This window comes from Sinohyriopsis cumingii, chromosome 3, assembly GCF_028554795.1.
Source record: "Sinohyriopsis cumingii isolate HCF-2022 chromosome 3, ASM2855479v2, whole genome shotgun sequence".
Lineage (NCBI taxonomy): Eukaryota > Metazoa > Mollusca > Bivalvia > Unionida > Unionidae > Sinohyriopsis > Sinohyriopsis cumingii.
In genome coordinates, this window is record NC_142963.1 from 149,459,281 (window position 1) to 149,475,865 (window position 16,585).

Sequence of the window (16,585 nt, forward strand, 5' to 3'; positions counted from 1 at the left end):
AAATATGAGGTATGCATCGTGCCCTCACAGTTATGATCTAAAATATGGTGTATGTATCGAGAGCTCACTGTTCTGATCTAAAATATGATTTATGCATCGCGACCTCACAGGTATGATCTAAAATATAATGTATTCATCGAGACCTCACAATTCGGATCGAAAAATATAACGTATACATAAAGACTTCACGGTTCTGATCTAAAATATAATTTATGCATCGAAACATCGCAGTTATGATCTAAATTGTGATGTCTGCATAGATAGTCCACAGTTCTGATCTAAAATATAACGTATGAATAAAGACTTAACCGTTCTGGTCAAAAATATAACGTATGCATAGAGACTTCACAGTTCTATTCTAAAATATTATGTATGCATAGAGATCTCACGGTTCCCATCTAAAATTGGATTTAATAACAATTGTTGGATTTTAGATATAACAGATAATTAATACACCATAGCATTTAATTTGTAAAACAATTAATTTTGGTTCATTTGTAATATTATTTATTACATGATTTGGACATAATGCATTTATTCAGAACAGATAATTAATGTATAATTTGTGTGTGATGTACTATTAGTACATGTTGTCGTAGTCATTAGTTCAACCTATTATTATAAAACACACATGATGCAATAACGCACTACTAAATACTGCGCAAAAGCGAGCTGTATGATAAATATGTTGTGGGTTTTTTATTTTGTATGAACCAATCAATGACCTGGTAATTATGTATATTCAAATAATTTGCAGAATCAATGTAATTTACAGCATCCAAACCAATCTTAGAAAAAGAAAATGGTAAACCGGAAAATCAAAGACATTATTTTCTCTCAAATCATCCCCAAATACATAATGCGGAAAAAGTACTTTGTAGAGCACAAAATCATTAAACTCTATTACATTCTATACGTTGCTAAATTTATACTGTATCCTAACCAGCACAAAACCATTAAATTATATTACGTTCGATACAGTGCTAAATTTAAACTGTATCCGGCACGAAACCATTAAATTCTATTACATTCTATACACTGCTAAATGTACAACGTTCCAGCACGACACAATTAAATTATATTACGTTCTATACATTGCTAGGTTTATAATATATCCAGCACGAAACCACCAATTGTCTTATATTTCCAGCATCATGAAGCTCGTCCTGGTTCTTCTAGCCGTGCTCTCGCTTGTTCTCGCTGTACCCGTGGAGGAGAAAAGATTTCTTGAGCATCTCCACCGTACGTCAATCATTCTTTTAGTTTATTTAATCGTTTGCTTCCGTTATGTTTCGTTGGCGTATTGTTTGTTTTTCTTGTTTGTAGTTAAGAAATGTATTGATGCTTTTTGTTTAAAACATTGTCCTATATGATTTTCATCATCTAGTGTCGTAAGGCTTGTAGATACGTTTAAGTGTTTCCTTGTAGCATATCTCTCTCTCCTCTCTCTCTCTCTCTCTCTCTCTCTCTCTCTCTCTCTCTCTCTCTCTAAGACACTTAGCTGACATACAGAAAAAGTTCTTCTGTCTATTCCTTTGTCGTGTACGCATGTGTTAGATTCACTTTGTACTCTGTCCGTCTCTCTCTACAGTCGATAAGCTGGTTCAACAGCTAGAAAATGTGGTCCACAGTGATATGGGACATGCTGGGTGTGTTACCGCCTGCCATACCATCGCCGGTCCTCTGGGTTTCCTCTGTGATACCGCTTGCACCAAGTGAGTCACTTTACATATTTTACCTAACATGAGTTCCGTAAGGGATGGACCATTTCATTTGTTGGAGGGTTGGTGTTGCTGGGTTGGAATCTTCTTTTGACTCCGGAATTTGTTTTTATCACAAGATAATTATTGCCAACTAATTCAATTTATATATTTGCCCATCAATTATTTGTATTATGAATTAACTAATTCTTCAGTATAAAAGACAATAAAGAAAAATGTAAAGATATCACATTTGCAAAAGATCGAAGTGACAAAATAAATGGATTCTCCTCATATAGTATTTCGTTTGTCAAAGCTTACTAAACTGACACGTAATCTAATTGACTCTTCCTTCCAGTACAGGAAATGGTCATGTAAATTTTCATACCTTGACAGACTCCATATTCTTCTTATCATCAAGCATATTAAGGGATCTGATACAAATTAAACTAGTCAATATTGGTAACCCTACATGTCAACTTAGCGTATCGATCTTTCCATATCTCGTTCCGAACAAATTAGTGACAACCATAGTATCCCTCATTTCACCGAAACAATAATGCCATTAGATAAAAGTGTAGTTTCGTATATACTATTTGATGTAAACACACACACACACACACACACACACACACACACATTATTCATAGGTATACAAGATGCGGGGTGCCGTCGTAACCCACGAACAGAAGCCTCAATCCTTACAAATAAATTCAGAATCATTCAAATCTGTTCTTTAATATTACACTCAAAATTTTGTTGGAGCAATCTGTCATGTTTGTACACTACTCTCACTACAGCATTGTTCACTGCATCAATATGCGCATGAAATGTATTGACAAAAGTAAAAATATCTTCATTTTCAGATGAAAATATTGATTAATTTAACGACATTCACAATTTCAATCATCATATACAGGATCTAAATTTGTAAAAGAATCGCTGCGTTAAAATTAGTGTAAGATGTCAAGATTTGTTATTCATGTAGTAATGTAGCCATTTAATTATATGACCTCAGAATGGAGAAACAAATCCATGCAAAACGAAGGTTTATGAGCAGATATAAGGAAATAGTTCATTCGTAAAATTAAAACAGTTTGTACTGTTTGTGACAATACAATGTTTCCACTTATTATTTATTTATATCTACTTCAAAAATAGATAGCCTCTACATTTTTACCCTTACACTTATAAATTGCAAAACAAAATTTTTGTTTGCAGGGCCCTTGCCGCTATTCCAGGAGGCAGAAAGTGATGTCACCATTAGATATTAGACAACAACCTGAACATGTAAATAACTTTCAATAATTTGCGGTATTTATTATATTGCCGGATTCACAAACAAACGGTGTTAAACTCCGTTTTCCTGTGTGTCCTATCTACATAAAGTAATTACTGACAACGAGAAACTCTGCAAAATTCAACATTTTCGTATATTTATTTTACGTGTAGGTATATCGTATTATCCCAAGAGAGTTCAAGGTTGCAACTAAATATAATCAAATAAATTCAGCAATATGATTTTAATCGGGGTCTCTGACATAACATAGACCTGAGCAGACCAATGTCAGGTCAGAAACTGTTGAACTTTCAGTTCGCCAGTCAAGATGCAGAGTCATTTTGTGATATTGTGCTTACGTTTCCAAACGTTTATGAAAGTCCTGCTAGAGTATATTTCTACACTTCTTTAACAAGGAAACGATTCAAACACTCTTTACCTTAAACGTTTACGCTTCCAAACCCGAAACGTGTTTTGCGATTGGTTGGGTGCTTTCAAAATATGTCATTTAGTACCAAGGCAATTGGAGCAAAGTACAATGGCCCAAGGACACAACATGGTAGTAGACCCAGGCAGGTCCGATAGTAGGATTCAAACTTGCGCTTTCCCTGGGTGAGTACAGCACGCTAACCACTGGGCCACCGCGGCTCTTCCGAAACGTGTGTGCCTGTTATTTATTGGATAAACTATATATCCAAGTAATTCGACCTCCTTGCTAGTAACAAAGTATATAACAAAGTATTTTATTGGATATGGTTTGATGTACAAGTGGACCAGGAATTCCAAAGATCACCAGAACATCAGCCCTTGTCGTCTCCCATCAGAACATCTTAATAGAATTAGGTCTCGAGTTTAATAAAACTGATAGATAAAGTTTAAATTATAATGAACCAAAGTTATATGGCATCAATTAAAATTTGTTTATAAGTCCTTCTAGAGTATATTTCTACACTTCTTTAACAAGGAATTGGTTCAAACAAACACTCTTTACCTTAAATCGATTCATATAATAATAAAACAAAGTTCACAAGATTTTTAATTTTTCAACACGATATTAAAATCGAATAAATGTGTCTTAGTTATGCTTTTAGATCGCATGTAGTTTATGAATGAAATGTCATATATCCTACAATGATACTAACTTTATAATGTTAGCAATTAAATGAATTACTTATTGAATTAACAGAGAAGTGAATATATGAATATTTATATAGACTGGTATACACGTGCAGACATTCTTGCGTCTACACAAAGAGATTTGTCAATTGATCATACTTTCTTAAACGTATGGAAATTTCACAAACCCTAAGCTTTGACGATAAATGAATGGTCGCTTCTCAAATAGAATAGGATAGCTGATATTAGACCGAAAAGTTGAGTGGCATGAAAACACGGCATCTTAATTGATTTCTTCCATTCATTTTCAGACAGACGGATATCGTTGATTGCATTACTAACTGCATTTGGCATCTCTCCAGTAAAATCGGTTTTCTAAATCAGTTGACATAACATGAGCAAATAAAGATAATATAGCAAGAAACTGTGTACTGTTTGTATAATTAAGATTGTCGCGGTAATCGCTATATCCCTTTTCTTCCTCCCTAATATCTTCTTTCTTTCCTCCATGGTTGTCCGCACGAATTGTTCCAGCCAAAATTATATATATATATATATATATATATATATATATATATATATATATATATATATATATATATATATATATTCAACCGCTGACGCCATGCTTCCTATATGATTCTTCTTTGTCCTTCTTATCTGACTCTTCTACTTCATTTATCTCGCTCTCCTTCTTCTCTTATCTCCCTCATGTGCAATAATGAAACGTCGTATATCTTATAGTAAATATGTTAATTATCTTCCCTTTGTTGTTTCATCTTTTCTGTGCTATTTTCCACCCCAACTCGTCGAAAGTTTTACTGCAGGTCGGATCAAACCTCATTATGTCTACTTACTGAAGGTTGGATCAAACCTCATAGTGTCTGCTTAATGAAGGTCGGACGAAACCTCATAATTTTTACTCACTGAAGGTCGGATCAAACCTCATAGTCTCTACTTAATGAAGTTCGGATCAGACCTCATAATGTCTTCTTACTCAAATAAATAAAGTAAAAGAAAATGAGACGTATCCTCTAAATACATTAGTGTGCAAGTGTTTGAAAACAAGCTGTCAAAGTTCATGAAAGTGTGGCCAAGGTTGAGGATACACAAAGTTGAATATATTGTGAATTTACCATGTGTATTAAATGTCACAGCTAACCTTAATTTAGCTTAATTGGATTTAAAACAACTTTAGTGTATAATAATTATAATTAATAATAATAATTAATTGTATAATATATATATATATATATATATATATATATATATATATATATATATATATATATATATATATATCAGTAATCCTGTAACACACATGGGTATAATAAAACCATACAATAGAGAGTAATAAGGAAAGTGGGGGATGTATCAGGTTTAAAGGAATTCTGAAATAAAATTAAATGGTATGGTTTTAAAAAAATGTTTACCATCACGCCGTTAATCCATAGGTTCATTATTGTAGATATTCTACTGTATGTAGTCATGCTGGAATCTAACATTACGCACTAGGTTTAATGTCATAGGGCATTAAGAGGCCAGTTAGAAATTATAAATTTATCCTCTTCTCTCAACAAACTGATCTCTGAAAAGTTTATGAAACAATTTTCAGCAATTTCAAACGCTGTTCTTTCAACATTTCAACCCTTATTATTTTCGATAGAAAAACGAGAGCTTTACCTGTTGACCAGTTTAACCTGACAGTTATCAAACATAACCTCATTATAGATCAATCAAGTCGGTACCAGATATATTAACATCCTCAACATGCCATAGATTTCAATCCGTGCCAAACCACATATATTAATATAATATTGATATCTTACACAATGACAGCGGTAAAATTCACACCGTTATGTGTTCCAATGACATCTGCAAAAATCATACCTTTACATGCAGTCATGCTACCAGGGCGGACTGATAATAAGCAGTCTCTGTTTCAGGCATGTTTGGATTTTTTACAACTATTCTGAATGGCATTGACAAAATGACGAATATTATTTTACGCAGCACCTCAAACATCAAACAAATTGTTACCCAACCTTTACTATATTACATATCTCTGGAAATGAGTTTCGTATTTTTTCGTTTGTACTCTCGCTCAGATTGTCGAACATACGAATTTTGAATGCCAGACTTAAATTAGACTTAAATTTTATCTAATCAGATTACTAGATCCCAGGGACAGGAATTCAGTGGCAGGTTTGGTGACATGAAGAGCATTTTTGATATATAATTCTATCGGTTGGAACAAATGTCTCATTACCCGGTAAAATATATGTAATTATTGAATTTTGCACAATTCTTAAGTCAAAGCTGGGTGACACAAAGAGAATAAAATCTATTTGTCAATAATCGCAGTATCGAGTTCTTAACTAGAAATCACGTTTAGATTCTGATAAAATCATGTTCTGAAACAAATCATTCTCGAACAATTAAAAAAGTTATGTTACATCACACGTTACTGAAGTCAATCTTATTATTTCAAGGTGTGCACTCAGGACTTTGTAATGTAGTTGTAACTTGCATTCCTGTAATTTCAAGGTGTGCACTCGTAACTCTTTAATGTAGGCGAAACTGTTAAAAGAAAATATGCACATTGAAGTTACATTATGTGTTAAAGAGATCATTTTATTTACTTGCTACAGAATCAACATAATATATTTCAGAAAGGAGTTACAACCTTTTATAAACATTCACAGATTTTCATATTCTGTCATGCCTTAATACGAGGGGAATGAACCTAACCATGTTTATGGTTGTAACTATAAATGTCTTCCCTTTTTTCTCTCTACTCTTGAAGAAAATGCTGCCTCCTGTAGTATGGGTTCATATTTTCCTAACTCTCCCATTTTCAATCTTGTTTTTCTCCTCAGAATAATCGTTAACTATATAGGATTCATCTTCAATATGTAATTCATATGGTCAAACTGATCACTACTTTGTGTTCATAAGCTGTGTTACTGCGTGTGTGTGTGTGTGTGTGTGTGTGTGTGTGTGTGTGTGTGTGTGTGGAGAGGGAGATTAGGCCAATCTGATTTTTGTAATTTTTTTTAGGATGTTTGTTATAAACTCTGAGCACAGATTCCCAAAGACTGATATAAAAGCAAATGGATAAGGGTTTACCACATCTTCTGTATACTAAGTTCACATGACCTGCACAGAACATTTCCTAGGCAAAAACCTTGGTCTTAAATTTTAGCAAGCATCCTATAAAAAAAAAATTAATATCAAACCAACTCTGTGTGGAACTTAAGTTTAGACTTGCGATCACAGTGAACGTGATTTTATAAGCAGTAATTGAAAGTACTCTAGAAATCAAAAATCTGAGGACAGTGATTCTAGACTAACAAAACATTGAAACGAAGCCATATAAATAGCTGAGGTTGATCTTTTCCACCCAGAACAGAAGTCACATGCATTAAATGGAGAAGAGAAAACCAGTCGATATTTTTTCTATTGTGAATTTGTCTCCTTCCTCTGGCATATACGAACAAAAGTAGTTCCAAATATAGCTCTCAATGACGTAGGAATAACATGCTAAGTTTCTGTCCAGATATGACACAAATAAACGAACATCCGCCGATTTCTAGACCCCTTCTCGCCTTGAGAAAAAGGGAAGCAACCAGTACGATATCCGCATATTTGTACGTCAAAACGGAATAGTTAACTAATCATTGAGTCATAATTGTGCCTTTATTCATTTTAATTGTCCAAAACTGCAATTGGAAAGCAAACCTTTACCTTAAATCCATATTTTAATCAGTAAACTCTGATTTCAGACAAAGAAGTTATCAATTTCAGAAAAACGTTCATGAAATTTCCACTAATTGCACAGGACACAATTACTTTACAACCAATGTTTTAGCACTATTTTGTGTCAAATGCTAGATTAAATTATAGCGTTATCCTTTATCCATAACTTAGACACACGGGTTACAAGCCTGTTGAAAAGCACATCTTTGTCAGACATTTACTCCCATTTCTTTGATAAAATTCTTAATGAATGTTAATCTGTATTGCTTGATATAAAGCAAAAGTGAGCCTGCTGATACATTTTTCTCTCTAATTAAAAAGCGAAGCTATTTTAGTGTTGTGTTTACTCAATGAAGCTGAAAGAACTACAGTTAAACGTCAAGTATACGGATGTGGATGATACGGTTTATTCAATTATACGGACTATTACTGCGTCCCCCAAAACATTTTCATTTATTACAATGTACATGTATCAATATATGAAATTGTTTCATGAACACGACGTCAACATAACACAGAGCAATATAAACCAGAAGCAGATGTAAATACCCAGTATTATATTTATAGTTATACTTTTTAAAACCAAACTTATATCATCCGGACGAAATCCTTGTTTCTACCCAGTATTATATTTTCAATTATACTTTTCAAAATAAAATCAATCGAATCTACCCAATATTCTATTTACAGTCATACTTTTAAAACAAAAACAAGCCCTGATCGAAATCTATGTTTCGACCCAATATTATGTTTACTGTTATACCCTTAACAACCAAACCCTGATCCGAACGAAATGTCCTCCAATGGATCCGGATGATCCAATGTTTTCTGTGTATTGTTAACTATGCAGGAAGTGATCTGCTTCAATGGAACACTCTCAACGTTTGATTGTTTAAAGCCTGAGACGGCTATTTTAGTGAAATTATGATTGGAAGTACTTAGTGATAGACACTGAGAATCTTACAAAAGTTAAAAAACATTGATATTAGTCTTAGATCAAATTTCAAACAGTAATTTAAGTGCTTTCTATTGTGATCACACTTTTTAATTGTAAAAGCAATATTATAGTGTTTATCTAGTGAAACTTGAAAGACAAAGGTGGATATTTTTTCGTAAATGCCTTAACTAAAATACTATGATTTTCATAATGCTAACTCTATCCTACGTGTTTTAGCGATAAAACCTCCCTCGTTTTGTATAATTGTTAAATAACTTTCTCATGTATTTTTCTGGCGTTTTGTTTTGATTCTGAGAAAAACTCGGCGAGTACTCCCATGAGTTGGCATCATTTATGAAGTAAACACAACATAGTTAACAGCCTACGTTCCTCTATCATCAGCCTAAAGGAATACATGAGAAATAATGACTGTTAAGTACGATGACCTGACATGGCAAACATTTCACCCGAACAAAGAGGTTGACATTTGAGTGACCCACAATACTAATTCAAACTTATATTTATTAGTAATGCTGCAACCAGGATGACAGCTTCTGTGTAGAGAAAACGATCAACATGTGTTTGAAACATGTGCTGTCAATTCCGCACCAACGAGTCAGGTACTAATGGGTGTTCCAAACTCAAAACTTAAAAAAACGTCTCTGTTTTTTTTTCATTTGCAACTAGGATAAGCTCTCAAAAGGTTATAAAATGTAACTTATCAACAAATCCTGGCCAGCCAAACCCATATATACTCTATTTTATCTTCAACCATTTCCAGACTGGTTCCCATTTTCCATACAATTAGTACCGTGTGTACTAAGGAGACCGTTCTTATGAACCAGGAGTGGTCTAGCGCGGCTCGCGAAAACCTGTAACGAGGCTCTTACGACGTAACTAAAATAAGTAATGATATCAATGCTATTTGCTCTTTTTTGCAATTTATTATAAACATCTGTATTTAGTTAGTGTGAGAAACGTTCGTAAAAATGATGAATAAAGGATTAGAATGGTAGTCAACCACATTGTGCTTCCTTTTCTTATCTTGGTCTTGAGGGGACTCTCTTTTCGTCCTGCAGATTCTTTTCTTTCTCGAAATTAAAAGATCATTCCCCCATTCCTTGAAAGGTCTAAGATATTTTTCCTCCACTACTTCAGATCAGCAGAAACTTTTTTAGTAAAAAAAATGCATTAAACTTGTTACCGAAACACGTTTTGGAACTATCTATTCCATTTTCAGATGGATTCCTTGTTTATAAACATATATGTTCAGAATTGTAACCTGTGCAGGTAATACCAATTTATTTATCAATTCAAATATACATACATATACACACATACATAAATACATACATACATACATGCACACACACATACACACATACATACATACACTCACATACATACATACACACACATACATACATACATACATACATACATACATACATACATACATACATACATTTCACTCATTGCATTAATTGGTATGTATTTATAGATAATGTAGGTTACATTACGCTGACTTGGTCTACATTGTATGTTTGATGTTCATTCACTCACGTTACTGTTCTCTCTTGAGTCATGAATTTCGTTATTATATGCATCTATAGTATTAACACACATTTACGTGACCTTTTTTGCAACAAAATAACCTCATCCTGGCCTATTTTTGATCTTTTCCTGATTTTGTTTAAATAGTTGTGATTTACGCATGACATACAATATCTACACCAACATACAAATATGACACTAAATAAGTGGATACATTTTGATGCATTATACGATACTGAATGAGTGGATACATTTTGAGGCTTGATACGACACTTAATGAGTTGATACATTTTGAGGCATGATACGACACTTAATGAGTTGATACATTTTGAGGTATGATACGATACTGAATGAGTGGATACATTTTGAGGCATGATACGACACTTAATGAGTGGATACATTTTGAGGCATGATACGACACTTAAAGAGTTGATACATTTTGAGGCATGATACGATACTGAATGAGTGGATACATTTTGATGCATTATCCGAAACTTCATGTGTGGATACATTGTATGCATGATACACCACAATAGTTACATGACCTGTATTTCATGATTTAGTAACATGGGTAAAATGTTGTCACCAATTTTTATGTTTTGCATATGCCTCAGTCTTGAAACTTTATAATTCGGTGTATCTTTCTTAGAACTACCACCTTACAACCAGAGAAGGACAATGTGACCAACATTTTATGCTTTTCTGGGTTCTTTTCAGTTCATGGCTACAGTCATTATTCCGTACCATAGCGGTATCTCATGTTACCCAGAAGGTCGTTCTGACCAATGCAGTATGAACTAACAACAAATATGTTTATTAAAAAGTAAACTTTTCAAAATAATGTGTATTGTAACTATGAATGAGTATAGGAACTAGATGAGTCAACTCATTAGTGTAGTTTTAATTATGATAATTAATGTAAATAAACTATGTTTTTGCCAATAATTGTCACTCCAAGTTACTCAAAACATGTAACATTCACTTATGGCTTTTCTTTTATAACTTCTATATAGAACCTCTATTTTGATACCATGAAAATACTTTTTCGGAAAAATTCTTAAAGAACTACTATAGAGATTCATTCTGAAGACTACCAGTACGATTCAGAGTTTGAAAGAAAAAGTTAATCTAAATTTCATATCTGAAAATTACAGTACAAGGCTCTCTTGATGGAGCCCATGGCAGTTCCGCAGGACCTAATATATCCACAACCAACTTTTCCAAAACCCGGAAAGAATCAAACCGATCCTTCCAACTATCAAACTGTGTTTTCAAATCCATGGAACAGGTGAGAAACAATAGACTGTTCTGGTATCTAGAATCCAGTGACCTACTATCCAACCTTCAGTGTGGATTTATATGTCAGAGAAGCACACCTTGCCATCTTACCAGATTTGAATCATTTAATTAGAGATGATTTCATCAAGATATAGCATGTAGTTGGCGTCTTTTCCGACTTAGAGAAAGCCTAATTACACATCAAGGAAATATGGCATAATGAATGACCAGTGCAACTAAGCCCTAAGGAAACTCCTGCCGAACTTCATTTTGAACTTTTCAAAGACAGACATTTCAGAGTTAAGGCTGGTAGCACCCTTTGAGAAAGCTATTCACAGGCATGGGTGTATCTCATTCAAGCACATTATTAGTCATCCTGTTTAACACGAAAATTCAAAGCTTATACAATAACTAACTACTCGACCGGACTGCTCATTATACGTTGAAGACCTTTTCAACGTCAACTATAGATGCAAACAAACAATATTTTTAGAAATGGGCACATTAGGGTCCCAGGTTTCAGATAAAAAACTAACTTTATGCATTTCGCTCGATTACGTCGTTTTCATGATGATGACCCAAAGCTCTATATTGTTGTTTTCCTCTTGTGGTGGAAAGCAAATTGTTAATCATTACTTTCCGACCGTAAACTTAATTTCCTTCCACATAGTTGATACCTCAGGGACAAATATCAAAAAGCTCAGAGTTTAGCCGAGACATGAAAATACAAACTGGGAGTTAATTGGAAGGTTTTGCTCTGACTATACAGGTCATGGGTAAGACTGAAACTTGACTGCACGCCGACTGTGTACGGATTAACTTGTAAATCTTACCTGCAGATGCTTAATACGATACACAGTCAGGGATTTAGAATCTGTATGTGTGCATTTAGAACTTCCCCTTCAGAAAGTCTCGATGTTAAGGCAAATGTAGCACCCATTAGAGGATGGAAATGGAAACAGTGTGCAAGAATTCCTCTGACTTTGAACCGAAATTAAAAGATAATTTTAGATCACGGCGTCTACTTAAATAAGGATTAAAGATACTGAGGATAGTTTTGACTGTTTAAGGATCGATTTAACATCCTGCCATGCGATCGCCGGTCCTCTGGGTTTACTCTGTGATACCGCTTGCAACACGGAGAACCTTCACATATTTCACATAATACGAGTTACAAAAGGAACAAAGCATTTCATATTTGGAGTGGTGGTGGTGGAATGGGGACTGGAATTTCCTTTTGAATCCGGAATTTCTTTATATTTCAAGATATATACCTATTGTTTGTGTTTCTTTCGTCAAAGCGTACTAAACTGGTGCGTGTTCCTAACAAAGCAGAGCATGCCAACCGGTAGAGGAAATGTTTATGTAAATTGGCTTACTTAGAAGAACTACATATAATTCTTATACAATTTAAACTGCGCAAGAATTGTGTTCAAGAAAATAAAAATTTCTTCACTTTCACATAAGAACATTCATTAGTTTCACAACATATACAAATTGAAGAAAAATATGCACAACTTGAATTTGTAACAAAAATCCTAAACTTTTCATGACCTTTTGTTCGTGTAAGTAACGCAGCCATTACATGGCCACATAATGTAGAAAGAAAGCCATGGAAAACGAAGGTTTCACAACATATACAAATTGAAGAAAAATATGCACAACTTGAATTTGTAACAAAAATCCTAAACTTTTCATGACCTTTTGTTCGTGTAAGTAACGCAGCCATTACATGGCCACATAATGTAGAAAGAAAGCCATGGAAAACGAAGGTTTTTGATTTAATAAATATGTAATAAAATTAACTTTTTAACTAAAGATTTATTTTTATGAGTCGATAGAAGGAAACGTTTCACTTCAGGAGTAAAAACAGTTTGTATTGTAATGTACTGCTTAGATGCAAGTGATAATATTGTGTTTGCAATTCACTCGTAAAATATTTCTTTATATCTTCTTAAAATCGTAGATGCACTCTATATGTTTTGTAAATAACTTTCAGTAATTTGCAGTATCTATTATTTTGCCGGATGCGTCCTAAAAATGACCGCAGCCTTGGAATTGAAGGAGAAAGGATAAATATAGGTTACTGCATTTGTATGGGAAAATATGAACGATTTTTGAGGATGTAATACTAAACGACCTTAGGAGTGCAGTATATCCATCATATTTTCCCACACAAATGCAGTAACCTTTTATTATCTGCTCATTTTTTTTATTCTACCTAAGGCTTAATTATATAAACAAAATAAAATACACTACACAAAACAAAGTAAATGTATGTATGCCGTATTCCAAACTAAATACACAAGAACATATTCATCATTACACAACAACATTATTAATGCTAACATAACTTCGCCCAGATAAATTTGAACATAGTCGCGCTCTAGAAATAAGTTTCGAAAGAAAATGGCGTTTTTGTCTACTTAAAATTGAAATTTGGAGACATATTGTGAATGAATGCGCATTGCGATATGTTTTCCACTTGATCTAGAACGAATATATTTTATTATTTTTGTCGATTCTACGAAATTTCGTGATTATGGACTGGATTTATATGTGACAATTCCATATGAAATACATCGGATTGAAGACGCGAGGGAGAAGCGTGTTGACATCTGCAAATGTGTTTCTGTGTCTGTCACTGAATGTTTGAAAGCATAACGTGGGAAAAATATGAAGTCTTTTAATTATAATTATCAAAAAGACGCTATGGAATTTAATGCTTATTTCATTTTGAGTGCAGTAAGGAGGATGTAATTGCATTTATATTCGAAATTACAGTACAATCTCGAAATATGTAATCAAGATTGGGAACCTATGACATGGCTCATGTAATTCGGATTTGCAGAACTAAGAAAGTACATTTTGAGGAAATTCATGATGTAAAACTAAAAGTATATGTTTTGGTCATTCTTATTACCAACTAAAGAAGACAGTTTATGCCTTGTCACTTGTATGCTATTTGTAAGGACCCTTGCTGGCGTCTACTGTATAGCTAGCCTAAATCCGAAACATTGTTTCAAAAAAGTTAACGCGGAATGTACCAAATCAGCTAGTATGTGGCAGTTCACGAAACATTTGCTTTACTTCATTCAGAAACAAATGTCATCAATCAAAACGTAAAGCGCCTGCTACGCGAGTTTACATGATTTGTTTACAAATCAAAAGTGATGGCGTCTGCGTCCATTGGTTGTTTACAATAGAAAGTAGTTCCTTTATGCACGTGAATGCAATATGAATGTGTGCAATATCGTAAAATACTGAACGATTCTGACAATATAACGCTAGCAGAGAAACACATGAGAGCGACAGAAAATAGGGAACTGGATGCAGGTCAATCACGTTTTAAACGCACTTTCTTCTATAGAGAGAGGTCTGAGCTGTGTAGTCTGGACAGCGATGTCTAGTAGATCTGAATATCGATAAGATGCTGTGTTAATCTTTAAATGTTTCTAAACGTTTCTTTCGCATGATTCTTCCTAACTTGTGTACTGTTCCTTCTGTATGCTGCAACTCAACATGGTTTCTTTTGTCTTCTCATCTCCAGTATTTAGGGATGTTTTCTGTGACGTTTCTAGTATTTCTCGTCGACTCGTCAACTAAGAAGAAGCTTGCACCTTGCCATGGCTTGGTCTTGTTCCGCCTTATTTCCGGGGTTTTTTAATGGAAGATTCGGTGTTGCCTTCACTCTGAGTATTTGGAGGGACATTTCTGCTTACTTAATTTTCTATCCTTTGGGGCACGGTTACTTCGATTATCCTTCTCCTTTGCCTCTGCCTCCATTCTTGGTCTTGGTCTCATTTTCATTATGGTCTTGGTCTCTTGTGTAGCTTAAGTGGGATTGCAGTTGAGGAAGATCTTGAAGGTTGCGGTCTGTATGCATATTTAGTCCCTCGGGCACAAGGAAACTGGATGTGCGTGATTTGCTCTCTCTGTGCCGGCGTTCGTCCTTTCCACGAGCTCTGGTGACACCAAATTTACCAGTTTTGGTTTATTATTTTCCCATATCAAGAGAATGGTGAATTCTCTTCTCTTGTGCAGATAGTTTCCATCCTGAGGCTATTGTAAGGCCGATACCTTTCAATGCACTCAGTGTTTGGACTGGTATCATTTCTTCCTTCGCTAGCACTATTTGTTGATGTGATCACTCCTATCTTCACTCCGATGGTCATTTATTCAGGGCCCTAACAGAAGGTGCAAAATCTGAGAAAACTATATAGGGTTTTTGTTTAGGTCTGGGAAGTAAATTTCGATCACATCTCTATAATAACTAATTTAACTATTTTGACCACCCGGTCTAAACTAACGTCCCAATATACTCCTGATTAAGATCACAAAAATTAAAGAGGGTACTATGACACCGTTTGGATTGGAACATATATTTTTGGACCTTAATATACGCAATGTACACAAAATATATTTGTCAAAATTATTTAGGTTAGGAAATTTTTTAAAACTAAAATGTTTGAAAATAATAGGAATTGTGATTTGTACAAAGTTGGGTGTTAGGGATAGCCCAAATCAGCGAACCGGACAGAATTTGATTTGTATGACATCTATGGCGTTTCAACAGAGGTTGCTGAACAGATTTAACCCGGGAAATGAGTGGTTTTACTCAAAGTAGAGATAACATCTTGCTGAGGCTTGTCGACGTACATGACAAAATGACCGCACATGTCGTAAATATAACATCAACTCGAATCTAAGAAGAATGATCAGCCAACGCTAACAAATGTGCAAGCTATGTAAAACATAACCTTGTTTGAGAGAACAGTACCTTACTAGACATCTATAACTGGAGCTGATAAGTTTGCTAACAAGAAAAGAATTGGTTGGCTGTGTATTTAAAGAGGAGACGGAAACGATTACGGATTTTTGAGTTGGATGCTGATTAATAAGTGTTGAGAGTTGGATAGTAGTGCGGGGTATTGTCAGTAATTCTATAGAGTTTGATAGTAA

The 16,585-nt window shown here is 34.3% G+C and overlaps 1 long non-coding RNA gene across 1 annotated transcript; it reads left to right on the forward strand.

Annotated features, from left to right (window-relative positions):
* The first annotated feature begins 1,154 nt into the window (after positions 1-1,154).
* LOC149804133 (uncharacterized) lies at positions 1,155-4,498 on the forward strand. Its single transcript, XR_016420299.1, has 4 exons — positions 1,155-1,242; positions 1,592-1,715; positions 2,922-2,990; positions 4,407-4,498. It is a non-coding gene; the product is annotated as an uncharacterized LOC149804133 (long non-coding RNA).
* The last annotated feature ends 12,087 nt before the right edge of the window (positions 4,499-16,585 follow it).